Source organism: Ambystoma mexicanum, chromosome 8 (assembly GCF_040938575.1).
Source record: "Ambystoma mexicanum isolate Mex_15411 chromosome 8, UKY_AmexF1_1, whole genome shotgun sequence".
In the NCBI taxonomy this organism is placed as follows: Eukaryota; Metazoa; Chordata; class Amphibia; order Caudata; family Ambystomatidae; genus Ambystoma; species Ambystoma mexicanum.
In genome coordinates, this window is record NC_090929.1 from 786960455 (window position 1) to 786974598 (window position 14144).

The following is a 14144-nucleotide window of genomic DNA, read 5'->3' on the forward strand; positions in this document are numbered from 1 at the left end:
TTTGTACTGGTTCTGTTCACAATTTGAGACTAGTAAAGCCAATGGTGACTTTACATGCCCTGGGAGACAGTAGTCAGTCCCAGGGTATGGAGTCTATGTTTGGGGGTCACTGACACCCCTGTGTTACTGCACTGAGAGTGCTGTGTAACACACATACCAAAAACACATGAAGCCCTACGGAGTAAAAGACCCCATAGCCCATAAAACATATTACAAAGTCAAAGGACATTCTCAAATCATGCCTAAGAGTGGGAGAAAAAGAGTCTCACTCTTAGCAGGAGAAAGAATTAAACCCCAAGAATCCAGCAAAGCTGCTGGTGGACTCACTAGGTTTGAGAAATTAGCCTTAACAGAGAATTCTCCCTAGCACTAAACTTCGCTGAAGCGCCCTGGAAGTCAGACCCTCGACAGGCTGCCGACCGGAAACTGGGACTGCTGAGGAGAACGAAGATCAGCACCGGACATTCTGTCCACCATCGTCGACCAGGGTTCACAGGTTTGCTATAACCGGTGGAGGCCCATCGAAGCCGTGTTGCCCATGCAGATTGGGGGATTACGGGCCCCTATATCCAACGCTGAAAGAGAAAAAAGGAGACGACAACAACTTTGTTTATATTGTGGCAAGGCAGGACATTTTCTTCACGATTGCCCAATAAAACCTTCCGCGAAATGAAGAAATTTGTCCAGACCTCACACCTGGTCATTCCGGTACTCGTAGTCCACCACCAGCAACCATCAAAGGTACATGCTTTGGAAAGGTATATTGACAGTGGAGCGGTGGGAAACTATATCGTTCAGAATCTGGCCGCACGAATAGGCCTTCCTCTCCAGCAGAAACTACAATCGGAAAAAGTCACCGCAGTGGATGGCTCTCGGTTGTCATCCGGCCCAGTAACGATACATACTGACAAAGTTATGCTGATGTGTCAGGACGGTCATCGGGAAGACATTTCTTTTGATCTTATTGGGGCACCCCAGTTCCAGATGATCCTAGGAATGCTGTGGCTAGAAACCCATAACTCCAGGATTGACTGGTGAACACGAGTGCTGAACTTTCCTCAAGAATGCGCCAAAAGCAGCTACCACAAGAGCGTGAAGAGTCCGAAAGTCAAGACTAAACCCATCCTGGGGCTCTCTGGTCCCATGCCCCCTGAGTATCTGGACTATCAGGACGTGTTCCAAAAGGAACATGCAAATATCCTGCCACAACACAGGCCTTACGACTGCCAGTTCGACCTGGTCCGGGAGCACAAATACCTTGCAGTCTAATCTACGCTTTAACGGAGCAAGAAAACCAACATCTAAGGACTTGCCTAGATCATTACCTAGCTAACGGTTTCATCTGCCCATCTAAGTCTCCTGCCTCCTCAGCTCTCTTCTTCGTACCCATGAAGGAGGGCGACCTCAGAACGTGTATAGATTATAGGGCGTTAAACCAAATCACTGTTAAGAACGGATACCCTCTGCCACTCATCCCCGAATAACTCGATCAGGTGAAGAATGCTCAAACCTACACGAAACTAGACATAAGAGGAGCCTATTACCTTGTGAGAGTTAAAAGCAGTGGCGAATGGAAGACAGCCTTCCGAACTAAGTATGGGCTTTTCGAGTATCAGGTGATGTCCTTTGGGTTATGCAATGCACCGCCGGCGTTCCAGTTCTTCATAAACGATGTACTTCACAAACTGTTAGACGTCTGCGTCCTTGTTTACAACGACGATATCCTGATTTACTCAGCATCTAAGGAAGATCATGTTGGCCATGTAAGGACAGTTCTGGAAAAACATTGTCAGCATCGGCTGTTTGCCTAATTGGAAAAATACTTCTTCCATGTCACGGAAGTTGGGTTTTTGGGCTTCATGCTTACTCCATGAGGAGCTCATATGGACACACGCAAGGTGGATGCTATTCTTCAGTGGCCATCCCCAACCACTAACAAAGGAGTGCAACGTGTGCTCAGGTGTGCTAACTTTTATAGACTCTTTATCCCCAACTTTTCACAGATCGTCCATCCTATCACTTCTCTATTGAAAAAGAATAAAACATTCTTCTGGTCTTCTGAAGCAGAGAAAGCCTTTCAAGAAATAAAACAGGCCTTCACCTCAGCGCCTGTTCTTAGGCATCCTCGACCTGATCTACCTTATTTGGTTGAAACTGACACCTCCAGTCTAGCCATGGGGGCAGTAGTCATGGGGGCAGTAGTATCACAAAGAGATCCTGAGATGGGACAGTTACATCCCATAGCATTTTGGTCCCGTAAATTTTCCGCACCAGAAAAGAACTATACAATCACTGACAAGGAATGGCTAGCAATTAAAGGAGCCCTCAAAACCTGGAGACACTACCTTCTAGGGGCAAGACACACGGTCACGGTTATCACAGATCACCGTCATCTGCAATATTTGAAAACGGCTAAGGCGCAATCATCGCGTCAGCTTCGCTAGGCTCTTTTCTTCGCTGAATATGATTTCATCATAACTTACAGACCAGGAATGCGTAACGGTAAAGCAGATGCCTTATCACGCATGGGGGAGGACAAAGACACCTTCAATCCATCTGACCTAGTGGCCATTATTTCTGAAGCATGGATTCAACACCAGATTGCTGCAAGAGCCTGCTGGGAAGACCTGAAGGCTGATCTACAATCTCAAATGATCAATCAGCCCAACAAGAATGGTTGAGTAAGGGAGACCAGTATTCCATCAAAGACAATTTACCCTATTTTCAAGGAAGACTATATATCCGAGACAAGGAAATACAAAACAAAATAATATCCAACTACCATGAGTCGTTAGTGGAAGGACATCCTGGAATCGCTAAGACTCGAGCCAAGATCCAAAAGAATTATTGGTGGCCCACCTGGAGAAAAGATGTTACCCAATTTGTTACCACTTGCAGTGTCTTGCGCACAACTCAAATCCCAGAAGTCACGTCCTGCAGGGCTGTTGCGCCCATTAACAGTACCACCAGCACTGTGGCATACATTGTCTATGGACTCCATTACCGATCTACCATCCTGCGAGGGGTTTAACACAAACCCCAATTTTAGAAAATGGCACATTTTATTCCACTAAAAGGACTTCCCACTGCTGCTACTCTGTCCACAGTATTCTTGGAGCAAATCGTCAAATTACACGGTTTTCCATCTGTACTGGTTTCTGACTGCGGAACGCAATTCGTCTCAGCTTTCTGGAAAAGATGTTGTAAGATAGCCCAAACTGACCTGCGGTTATCTACGAGTCACCATCCCCAAACCGATGATCAAACAGAAAGGACCAACCAGACTCTCGAGCAATACCTGAGATGTATGTTGCAGCAGACGGAAGGTTCCTGTAAAAACATTCTCTGGTTAACCTAATTTGCTTACAATAACTCTATCCATACTAGTACCGGACAGACACCATTCTACACAATGAATGGCCGACATCCTAGGACATCTTCCTTCGATCAGCTTGATGAATTGGAAATGCCAGCAATCACTTCCTTACATAAAATCATCACTCAGTCACTTAAAGAAGCTACCGAAAACTTGAACCGAGCCAAGGAACAACAAAAGAGGTTTGCGGATAGACATAGAAAAGTGGCCCCGCAGTATCAAGTCGGGGATAAAGTTTGGTTGGCGTCCAAAAACATTCCATTGAAGGGACCTCAGGCTTTCTGTCCAATATACATAGGACCTTACCCCATCAAAGCCATCATTAACCGGCTGCCATGAAATTGGAATTACCAGTCAACATGCGAATCCATCCGGTGTTCCATGTTTCCCTTCTAAAACCAATAAAACCTGACACTCGAATCTCAACACCTGTGGAGCCAGAGATCATAGAAGGTGCACCAGAGTATGAAGTCAAGAACATTCTGGATTCCAAGATAGTGTGACCAAAACTATACTAATTGATTGATTGGCAAGGTTATGGACCTCAAGATCGTACATGGGAACCTGTTGAGTTTGTCCATGCTCCATGACTAGTCAAGCAATTCCATCGAAGCATTCCACCAAACCAGGACCAGGAGGAGGAACGCCCGTGAGAGGGGCCTTGAGGAGGAGTGCTGTCATTGCCACTAACCAAGGGCCATCACTTTCATCCTCCAAAGGGTCCAAATGGACCCTGTCCTGGCGCCTTTGACGCCAGGCTCATAAGAAAGTGTGCTCTGCACACTTTGTGTCCAAAGCACGTGCATCCAGGCCGGGCGTGGCCATTAGAAAGCATTGGAAGGCACGTGCAGAAGTCTATGGGAGTGGTGAGGTGGGGCTACAAGGCGGGGCTAAAGGGGAATGGCTGGGGCCAGGCTATTAAAGCCAGCCCCACCCGCATGTAGAGGTTTCGCGTTAGTCTGCTGTGTGCAGCGTAACGCTTACCGCCTTCTGAGGCTCTTACCTGTTTCCAGCTCAGCACGCATCTCACCAGGTCCTGGACATCATCTTCAGCGCCCACCTACCTGATTCCAGCTTTGCATCTTCAGCGCACATCTTACCTGAATCCAGCCATACCATCGCTCACAGCGCAGCAACTTCAACTCTACCTCTGCGACGCGCAGCTTACCTGAATCAGCCACACCATCGCTCGAAGCGCAGCTATCTTCAACTCAGCATCTACAGTTCGCATCTTACCTGTCTCCGCAAATCCATCGCCTGCAGCTCATCTTTTTCTCATCCAGCATCCTCATGGATCTTCCATCTATCAGTCGCTGACAGGTTCTCGGATCGCCGCTCTCCATCATCCGACGCCAGGCTATCCCTGCAAGAGAAAAGGAACGCACAAGGTTAGAAACTGCATAAACATTTAGCGCTTGGCCGCGCAATACCTAAGCCGTGCGTACCACCATGAAACCCTACTTACGTTCTAGTGGGGCCACTCCATTCCCCTTCTGGCATCGTGTGGACTTGCTTCCAACACTGCAACGCTGCGTGCCCATCTTCATACCTGTTGGGAAAAGGAAAGACATTATAAGAATTACGGACCAGAATCATTGGGAAAGACATTGCAAAAGCATACCGACAATAATCATTGTTACGAACACTTACCTCCAAAGTGGATTGGTCGCAGCCGGTCTGGGCCATCGCGTATACGGACCAGTGAAGCAACTAGGTCTATCTGCAGCGCCCCTGCTGAAGAGAAGCAGGACGGAAAGTTCATCTTTACAAAACAGGTGAGAGTTTATGGGAAAACGCATGCTCCTCTCATCTGGCAAGAGGGGTTTGAGGGGGATCGCAATTCAGCTGCAGCAGTTTAATTGCCTCTTACCCTCTCCCAAGGGCATTGCCAACAACCAGAGCAGTCCACAATACAGCAGCTGGAGGTAAACCCAGATCCAGGGGAGCCAACTGCAGGGAGGGCTCCAACCGTGCCCCAACGTCCCCGCAGAGATCAGGTGAGCGTAACAGGGAGTTCCTATTAGGAATATTTATGACGCTGCAACGTGGTCAACAATACATACGTTCATAAAACATTACGCCCTGGATGCTTCCCATTCTCAAGATCTAGTATTTGGCAAGGCAGTACTTTGTTCTGCCCTGGAGAATGTATAGTTTGTACAATTCTACTCCCTCCTCCAATCATAAACACTGCTTTGGGAGTCTGTCAAAGATGAGGAATACGTTGGAGGACACAATCCATTCGAAGAACAAGTTACTTACCCCTGGTAATGTTCTTTCGACTGGATGTTCCTCCAATGTATTCCTCAACGCCCCTCCCATCCTACCCCTCTGTAGAATTACCCATGTTATTACAGCTTTCGCTCCACTAAGGTTGAGTACTCTCATGCCTTTATTATGGGCATCTCTGCTGCATAAGGAGGAGGAAAAACAGAACTGAGGCCAACGGGTGCAGCGCGTGCTATATTTGATCTCCAATGACATTACCCTCGACCGAGGCCTTTGAGGGACATCGACTCGATGCCATCGACGCACCGCGCCCTCTGCCGAAAAAGTTTTCCGAAGCAGCTGAAGCTGAACATTACATGTCAAAGATGAGGAATAGGTTTGAGGAACATCCAGTCGAAAGAACGTTACCAGGGGTAAATAACTTGTTCTTCGAAGGGATTGATAAGGATATACGTCGGAGGAACATCCCATCGAAAGAAGGTTACAAGGTAAGAAGTAACTTGTTCTTCTCTCCCTATTAGCCAGACCAAATACCCATTACAATTCATCAAACGGTAATATCTGCCCATCCCGTATAATATCGCCTATGCTTAAAATCCCCTTTCAGATCCAGCTCTGTCAGTTTAGGGTCTTATTAGCAAACTGCAGACCAGGATTGTACCAAATAGAGGCATTCTAGTTTAAATATAGGTTTCCATTCAAATTAATCCACCACCAAATATTTCCCTGGTCACAGCAGTAGATGACAGCTTACCAATTGCTACAGGTATTTTCCCCATCGAATAAAAGTTATTCAACTTGAATCGAGGCAACCCATCTCTTTAAATCGATAGCCAAACTGGCTCATGTCCATTCTCTGGTAAGACATAAAGTGCTGCCTTCTTCAATATGAATCCTCTATAATACTTCTCAAGGTCTGGATAACCAAACACCCCCTCCTTAGTACTACGTAGTAAGATGAATTTTTGAATCTTTGTTCTTTTGTTTTTACCCCTAAGAAGTTCTAGAACATTCGGTTTATCATTTTATTTTTAGAAGACCAGGGGCAAAGCTTGCATAACATAGAGTACTTTTGGCTAGAAGGGCTTCTTAAACACGTTAATCTTTGCGAATATCCCCAGGGTCAACCATTCCTACTCACTTATGTCCCCTCTTAAAGTCTCTACTAACTTATTCACATAAAATTCCACCACCTTCTTCATATCTTTAATCAGATACATTTCTAAGTATTTCACATGAGTCAGACCATTTGCAATTCCATTCAGTAAAATCCTCTCTCCTACAAATCATAGAAAGTGGAAACACCTCTGTCTTGTCCCAATTGATTTTGTGCCCTCACAGCCTACCCATCCTTTCAAAAGTGTTTTTTAAGATTGTACTACCTCCCTCTGAGTTAGGAAGGACAACCACGATATCATCTGCATAACAAAGCACATTGATCTCCTTGAGTCCAAATTTCAAACCCCTCATTCCTTGTTCATAGCGTATGCAAGTTACCAATGACTCTAAAGCAATATTAAACAAAAAGGGCGATAAGGAACAACCTTGCCTCATTCCCCTTGTAAGAATGAATGAGTCAGACAGTTCATTATTCACCCAAATGCATGCCTTTGCTGTATTCTGAAGACAACTGACGTCCCTAAGGAAGATTCCAAATGCCATTCTTTGCATCGTAAACCTAAGGATTTCCTAGAATATAGAACTGCTATGCGAAGACCTTGACAATCCCTCGGGGCGTTCGAACATTCGCATCAGGATCCTGACGGAAATCACAAACCGAACTAAAATCCACGATCCAAAACCTCTTTGGGGAACCTGTTGGAGGATGTTCCCCTGGACTCTAGCCTGCTGTCTGGACAGAGTCCATTGCACTGGACTGAAAAGAAAGGACCTGAATGTTAACCTGCGAGATGTACTGGCAGCGGTGGCAATGTACGCGCTGAAGGAGAACTTCCTTGCAGCTGCCAGACACATAGGTCCCCTCAGAGTGAATGTGGTCTGGAGGTGCCAAGATATAGCCCTGTCCACGGTTCAACAACTTGAAGTACGAAGCACTGGAATTAGCCAAATTTGTCAGTCATTCAATTATGTATACGCCCTGAGGACGACCGAGGAGGGTTGAAACACGTGTTGGCATTTTTTCTGCTTTTTTTTTTCTCAGGATTTTGCACTTTGTTTGTTCTATTTCAATATGATGATATAAATGCTGGCTAATTCCAGTGCTTCGTACTTCAAGTTGTTGGCTTCATTTATTTATGATGGTTACAATTTAATATCCAGTCAGTGAGGATATCCAGCATAGTTTTCTCTGTATTTTTGGTTTCGACTTTGGTTCTATTGTTGGCTATTGGGTGAGGAGTATTTTGTGATGATGATCAGGAGACTCGGCATGAACACTCTACTTCATATATATGCCCCCCCCCCTCCACTGGTCACCCCACTCTCCTGGTCAGACCACTCTCTCCTCTCACCTGGGTCTCTGCCCTCTGTCTGCACCCCCCACACCTTCCAGCCATGCCAACCAGCTGCTCCTTTTGCATCTACCTTCACCCCCCCACTTCAGACTCTACCTCTGACTCTGCACTCAGCAACCCCCATCTTGCCATCAGTAATACCCTTGACATTCTTGCCCCAGTCATGAGGATCCGCCTGAAAATTGCTTCCAAGCGCAACGCATGGTACAACTCTGAACTTGCAGCCCTGAAACGCAAGTGCAGAACTGTGGAATGGAAGTGGTGGAGCTCATGCTCACCCTCTGACAAACTGGCCTGTTGCCTGCTCCAAAGGCAATACTGACTCTCCAGTGGCTTCAAGAAAAAGGCTCACATCCAGGCCTGAGTCTCTGGTGCTTCCAATAACACGGCTGAACTTTTCTGAATCTGCAAGGAACTAGCCAACACTTCTGCAGACTCCTCCTCACCTCTTCCCTCCCAGGCTCTCTACAACGCACTGGTTGCACACTTCACTGCAAAAACTCAGAACATCCTGAGCACCCTTGCGTCTCTCTCCCTCCCCTGCCTCATATGGCCTGCCATCCCCCTCTGCCTCTCTCTCTCCTCCTTTTTCATCACATCTGATGAGGTCACAAGAGTTGTCCGCTCCATGAAGGTCTCCTCCAAACAGGTCTCCCCCCTGTTCCTCTAGGACCATTAACAACAATATTGGCTCTCTTGCCCCGGCATTTGCTGATTTCTACAACAGCTCTTTTGCTACTGGATATTTCCCCTCCACCCTCAAACACTCCCTTGTGCGCCCCTCCAGAAAAAACATTCTGCACATCCACCTTGTCCAGCCAACTACCGCCTCATATGTATCACCCCCTTCCTTGGGACACTCTTGCAGAAGCTGGCCTTCTCCCAGTTGACCCAGCACACTGAATTTGTTGGTTGCCTACACGACCATCAATCTGGATTCCGAGCATCCAGAGGCACGGAAACTGCTCTTCTGAACACCCGCAAGGATCTGCTCGCATCTCTTGACTCCAACTCTCCATCTGCTCTCATTCTACTTGATTTTTCCTCTGCATTTGATACGGTCAACCACTCCATCCTAATAAAACGGCTCCACAATACCCTAGGTATTTTGGAGCGGGCACTGGACTGGCTGAACTCCTTCCTCAATGAACATACCTCCCAGGTTATTCTGGGCTCTTTCTCCTCCCCCCACCTCTATCTCGACCTGCAGCATCCCCCAACCTTTCTCCCTGGCTCTTTAAAACCTATCTTGCTCCGCTTGCAAAACTCCTTTGCACACCATCGATAAGCCGGTCAGATAGCACAGCAAGTAGAGTGCTCACTTTGCCATCCGTGCAGAGCCTGCCGTTGCAAGTTCGAATCCCGGGAGGGCCAAACGCAGCCTTTCATCCTTCCGAGGTCGATAAATGAGCACCAGACACTGTGGGTAATAAAAAGCAGCGCTCAGATGCCTGAAGGTTCGTAGCGCTATATAAATGCAAATTATTATTTTTATTATCATTACTTCCACCTTCTACCATAACTTCCATTGTTATGCAGATGACACACAACTCTTCTTCAAACTTCCCTCTGACCCTCTACTTACCCCCGCCATCATTCCTGCATGCCTATCTGCCACCCAGTCCTGGTGTACCTCCAATGATCTCTGTCTCAACGTCCGCAAGACTGAAATCCTTCCTATTGGGGCTCCTGCTCTATCTTTCTCCCATTCACTCTGGCCATCTTCTATGGGATTTGCCCCTTCTCCTTCAGAAACCTTGGAGTCCTCTTCGACTCCTCTTTCCTTCCTCCCTCACATTCAGGACCTTGCCAAGAAGGCCCACTTTCAACTGCACCACCTCAAAGGAATTCTTCCTTTACTCACTTCCCTCCAGAAGCTCAATGTCCCTAGAGCTCTGGTTCTCTCTAGGCTATACTATTGCAATATGACAAACATTTGGTGTATCGGTGCACTCCCAATTTGTTCAATTACAGGTTGCTCCTATGTATGTTAATTTCGTTGTGTATTTAGGTGCTTCTATGTGGGTCTTGGCTATAAGACCTATGTAACTGATAGAAAGCAAAAAGGTCCACCACAAAACTGGTGGCCAAACACAGGGCACACTTTTGTCTGACCGTGATCAGAAATAACAGTAGAAATGTTCCTATTTGAAATGATCAATTGTTAATTTACATAAAGTACCACACTCATGTAATTCCAATATATGAATTTCAAAGTTTGCACATTTAATTTAGACATCTCTTTGAAGAAAGCAGTGTTCATTACATGCATTAAAACGGAACAAATTTGACATTTTATAATAACTGAACAAAGTACTGAAAATTAATTTCATTTTCATAAAGTGTCTCTTGTGTATTCAACTTGAGAGAAAAGATGTTGTACGATGCGTTTCGGGCTTGGCCCTTCATCAGGTACAGTTTTCAACTTAATTCCCTAAAAATAAAGTAAATAAAATTTGAGACTCCAGTAATATTTCAATGTTTTTTTAAAATGTATAGGTATTGGTCACTCAAGAGAGAAGGTCTGACCTGTGTCCTTTTAGTGTCCACTTGTAACTGGAATGTGTTGCATCAAGTGTGGTTCACTCTTGTGTTGTCAAGGGCCCAAATGAGCGTTGGGCTGCATCCTAGTAGAGAAATACATGTTTGTCACAAACTTGTCATGAATACGATCTTTAAATACCGTGCGTGGGACACAGTCAGTTGGGATAAGCGCTGGGTCCCACTACACGGTAGTCTCATCTGTAATTGTGAAGATCAAAATTATTGCTACTCACCGTCTTTACGGTGGTTGTCGGATAGATGTTAAGTATTAGTCCAGTATCACCAAAGTGGAGCCAATCGCTTTGATACTACGTATCACACGTTTTATCTGTCTGTGATCCGGGGTTATATCTTCTTAATTTTAGTATCTGTAGCTTCTACTCTCTGCTTCCGGTAAATTTGCAATCTAAAAATTATTGTGAAAATTGTAAGTTTTAGTGGCGACATCTTTTTAATCACACGTGGTAAGGCGGGCAGTCGCTGTTTGAAAGACTTACTTTTTAAAATGCAAGCGTGACGATCAGCTGGTTCTGCGAGTCTTCCTTGATCTGTATCCGCGCAGAGCATACTCTTTTTCATTCTGCATCCAGTGATTTCAGCTGTATGTGAGCTTGTACAGCGAGTGCTCCTAGTTTAAAGATTCTGTAACCCCTTCTCCTTTGCGTCGCTTAACGAAGACGCAAGCGTTCTCTTCATCTGTAATGCCGTTTTCATGGCAACGTGCCGGAATGTTGGGTAATTCTATGCCCATTTTACTTCCTGTTAACGCGGAGTGCCATCTTGAAATGTAGCTCACAATATTGCCATATATGCGATGATCCATTAGATGTTATTTTTCCTTCATTTTCACGATAACAATGGTTCCTTAATTGGCTTAATTCGTTTGTGTTAGGTTATGGAACCATCATTAATGTAAATTAGCAATCTGATAGTCCTTTATTATTTCCAAAGTGAAAGTCTGTTCTTGGTGTTATTGCCGTAAAGCCGGTGCAGTCCGCTATTTGTCAAATTATGCCTTACCTTCACACACATGAGTGTTAGTTTGTTACTCAATTGTTCACCAGTGAATCTTTGTTCCTAATTACTACAAAACAAACTCAAGTTGTTTGAAGAAGAGGTTGGCTCAAAATCGTACTATATGCCATGTATAAATTACAGATGACAAATCATATCCCAATCAACGTTCATTCCTTTCGGGTACATGGAGTTTAGTCGATCAATCCAGAATAATTTGCATTGTAAAAGTAATTTTGCCATATTCCCTCCTCTTCTTGACAATGTTACATGTTCCAAGATAATGAATTTTATTTGAGCTATTGAATGAGATTCTTTCAGAAAGTGTTGGGCTCCTGTCACTCGACGTGAACAAGGCATTTGACATGCTAGACTGGGGATACATGGAAGAAACCTTAAAACACCTAGGCATCGGCACGAGGTTCCGGAAATGGACCCTGGCCAACTATCAACACCCAACCACGGCACTGAGGATAAATGGAAATAAATCACCCAGAATCCAGATCTCCAGAGGCACACAACAGGGCTGCACTCTATCCCCACTAGTTTTCGCACTGTCCATGGGGCCGTTTGCATGTAGAGTCCGCCAAAGCCCCTTAATAAACGGCCTGCCAGTGAGGGGAGAGACTTACAAAATAGCCTTGTACGCAGACAATGTCCTACTGACCCTCACCAATCCCACATCTTCCCTGGAGGCCCTGTGGAGCGAACTGACCTGTTTTGGAGCGGCCTCAGGGTTTTCGGTCAATCTTGAAAAATCCACGGCCCTTGGGATTAACATGTCAGAAGCCATGGTAGAGACACTAACCGTCAACCACCCCATCCAGTGGGCCAGCTCACACTTTACCTACCTGGAGGTACAAATTCCACGCAGAACAGAGGTGTACAAATTAAACTTCCCCCCACTATTAAAGGAGTTGCGGCCAGACCTGTTAAGATAGCCGAAATAAGAAGTGTCATGGCTGGGGAGAATAACAGCAGTAAAGATGAATCTGATACCAAGGCTGCTCTACCACTGCCAGGCCCTCCCAGTCTCCATTCCCAGGAAGGACCTGCAGAAGCTCCAAACAAACATCATGAAATTCTTCTGGGGGGAAAGAAGCCACAAATAGCCAGACGGGTGATGCTGCGAAGCAGAGGAGCCGGGGGCCTAAGGGCCCCAGAGTTGGACAGGTACTGCCTGGCAGCTCAGCTCTCACCGGCCTTCGCTTGGAAGCTAACCACCAGCAGACCACGCTGGATGAAGCTGGAGGAGGACTGGTGCCAAAGCCCCCTGGAAGCACTCCCGCACATCAGGCCCATCGACCCCCCCCCCAAAGAGGGGCTGTTAACCGTGACCAAGAACACTGTCGAAAGCTGGAGGAGGGCAGCCAGGCGATGGAAAAGCAGGAGTGCAACAGGCCCCTTGTCCCCAGTTTGGGAGAATCCGGACTTCACCCCCGGAATTGAACCCAATAACTTCAACTGCTGGAAAGAGGGAGGACTGAAGTATGTGGGGGGACTTCTACGCAGAGGGAGCCCCGCTAACATTCGAAGAATGTAAGGAAAAATTTGGGGTGCCAGAAACAGAGATTCCGCTACTCGCAGATCCGGCACTGGCTCTCGCACGAGCCAATGAAATCACAAGGCAGCAGAGACCTAACGGCGCTGGAACAAACGCTCACAGCGCTTCCCCCCAGGGGGAAAATAGCAACCCTGTACGGACTACTAGACAGAGGAGACACCAACAAAAAAGAGTCCTACATGGAAAAGTGGGAAAGGGACTTAGGCAGAACAGTAGAGATGGAAGAATGGGAACATATCTAGACCAGAGCCCAAAAAAGCTCGAGATGCGTGACTAACGAGGAAGGGGCAATTAAAACTTGTTACAGGTGGTACTTAACCCCGGAGGCTCTGAACAAGAGCAACCCAGCGATCTCCCAGAGGTGCTGGAGAGGCTGCGCAGAGACGGGCATGCTATTCCACCTGCTGTGGTCATGCCCGAGCTCAGCAAAATACTGGAAGGAGATTTTGAACCTCATCAAGCAGATCACAGGCCTGACGATCCCGTGGGACCCAGGAATAGTCCTAGTGGGCAGTACAGGGGATGGCCAATTCCCGCTAACCGGCAATCTGGCAAAACTATGCACTCAACTTCTCACAGCAGCAAAAATAGCGATAGCGAGACTTTGGAAGCACCCAGAAGGCCCTGCAGTGAGCCTGTGGTGGGCCAAATGCTGGACATCGCAGTAGCGGAAAAAATAACCGCCATCCGCCTGGGAAACAGACAAGTTCTTAGACACCTGGGCCCCCTTCTTATATTACGTGGAGCAGTATCCCGGAATGGTGGGGAAACTGCCACCCCTCTACTGGCTATCGAAAGAGGACTAGGAAACCCCAAACCACGGCCAACGGTCCACATTGAACTTGCCGGCTGAGCTCCAGTGACAAGGAATCAGAAGCACAACACGCCCACCCTGCGGACGACCATCCAACCCACTGCAGTAATCAACAGTACAAGCCAGGAC

At 46.6% G+C, this 14144-nt stretch overlaps 1 protein-coding gene and 1 long non-coding RNA gene across 6 annotated transcripts in view; one reads left to right on the forward strand and one right to left on the reverse strand.

Annotated features, from left to right (window-relative positions):
- ARL6 (ARF like GTPase 6) overlaps positions 1–14144 on the forward strand; it is a 2156307-nt gene that overhangs the window by 593361 nt on the left and 1548802 nt on the right. The gene's annotated exons all lie outside the window — the stretch shown is intronic.
- On the reverse strand, positions 10310–11265 carry LOC138473672 (uncharacterized). The gene is made up of 4 exons (XR_011268843.1): positions 11121–11265; positions 10857–11029; positions 10609–10706; positions 10310–10513 (listed from the first exon to the last, which is right to left on the reverse strand). It is a non-coding gene; the product is annotated as an uncharacterized lncRNA (long non-coding RNA).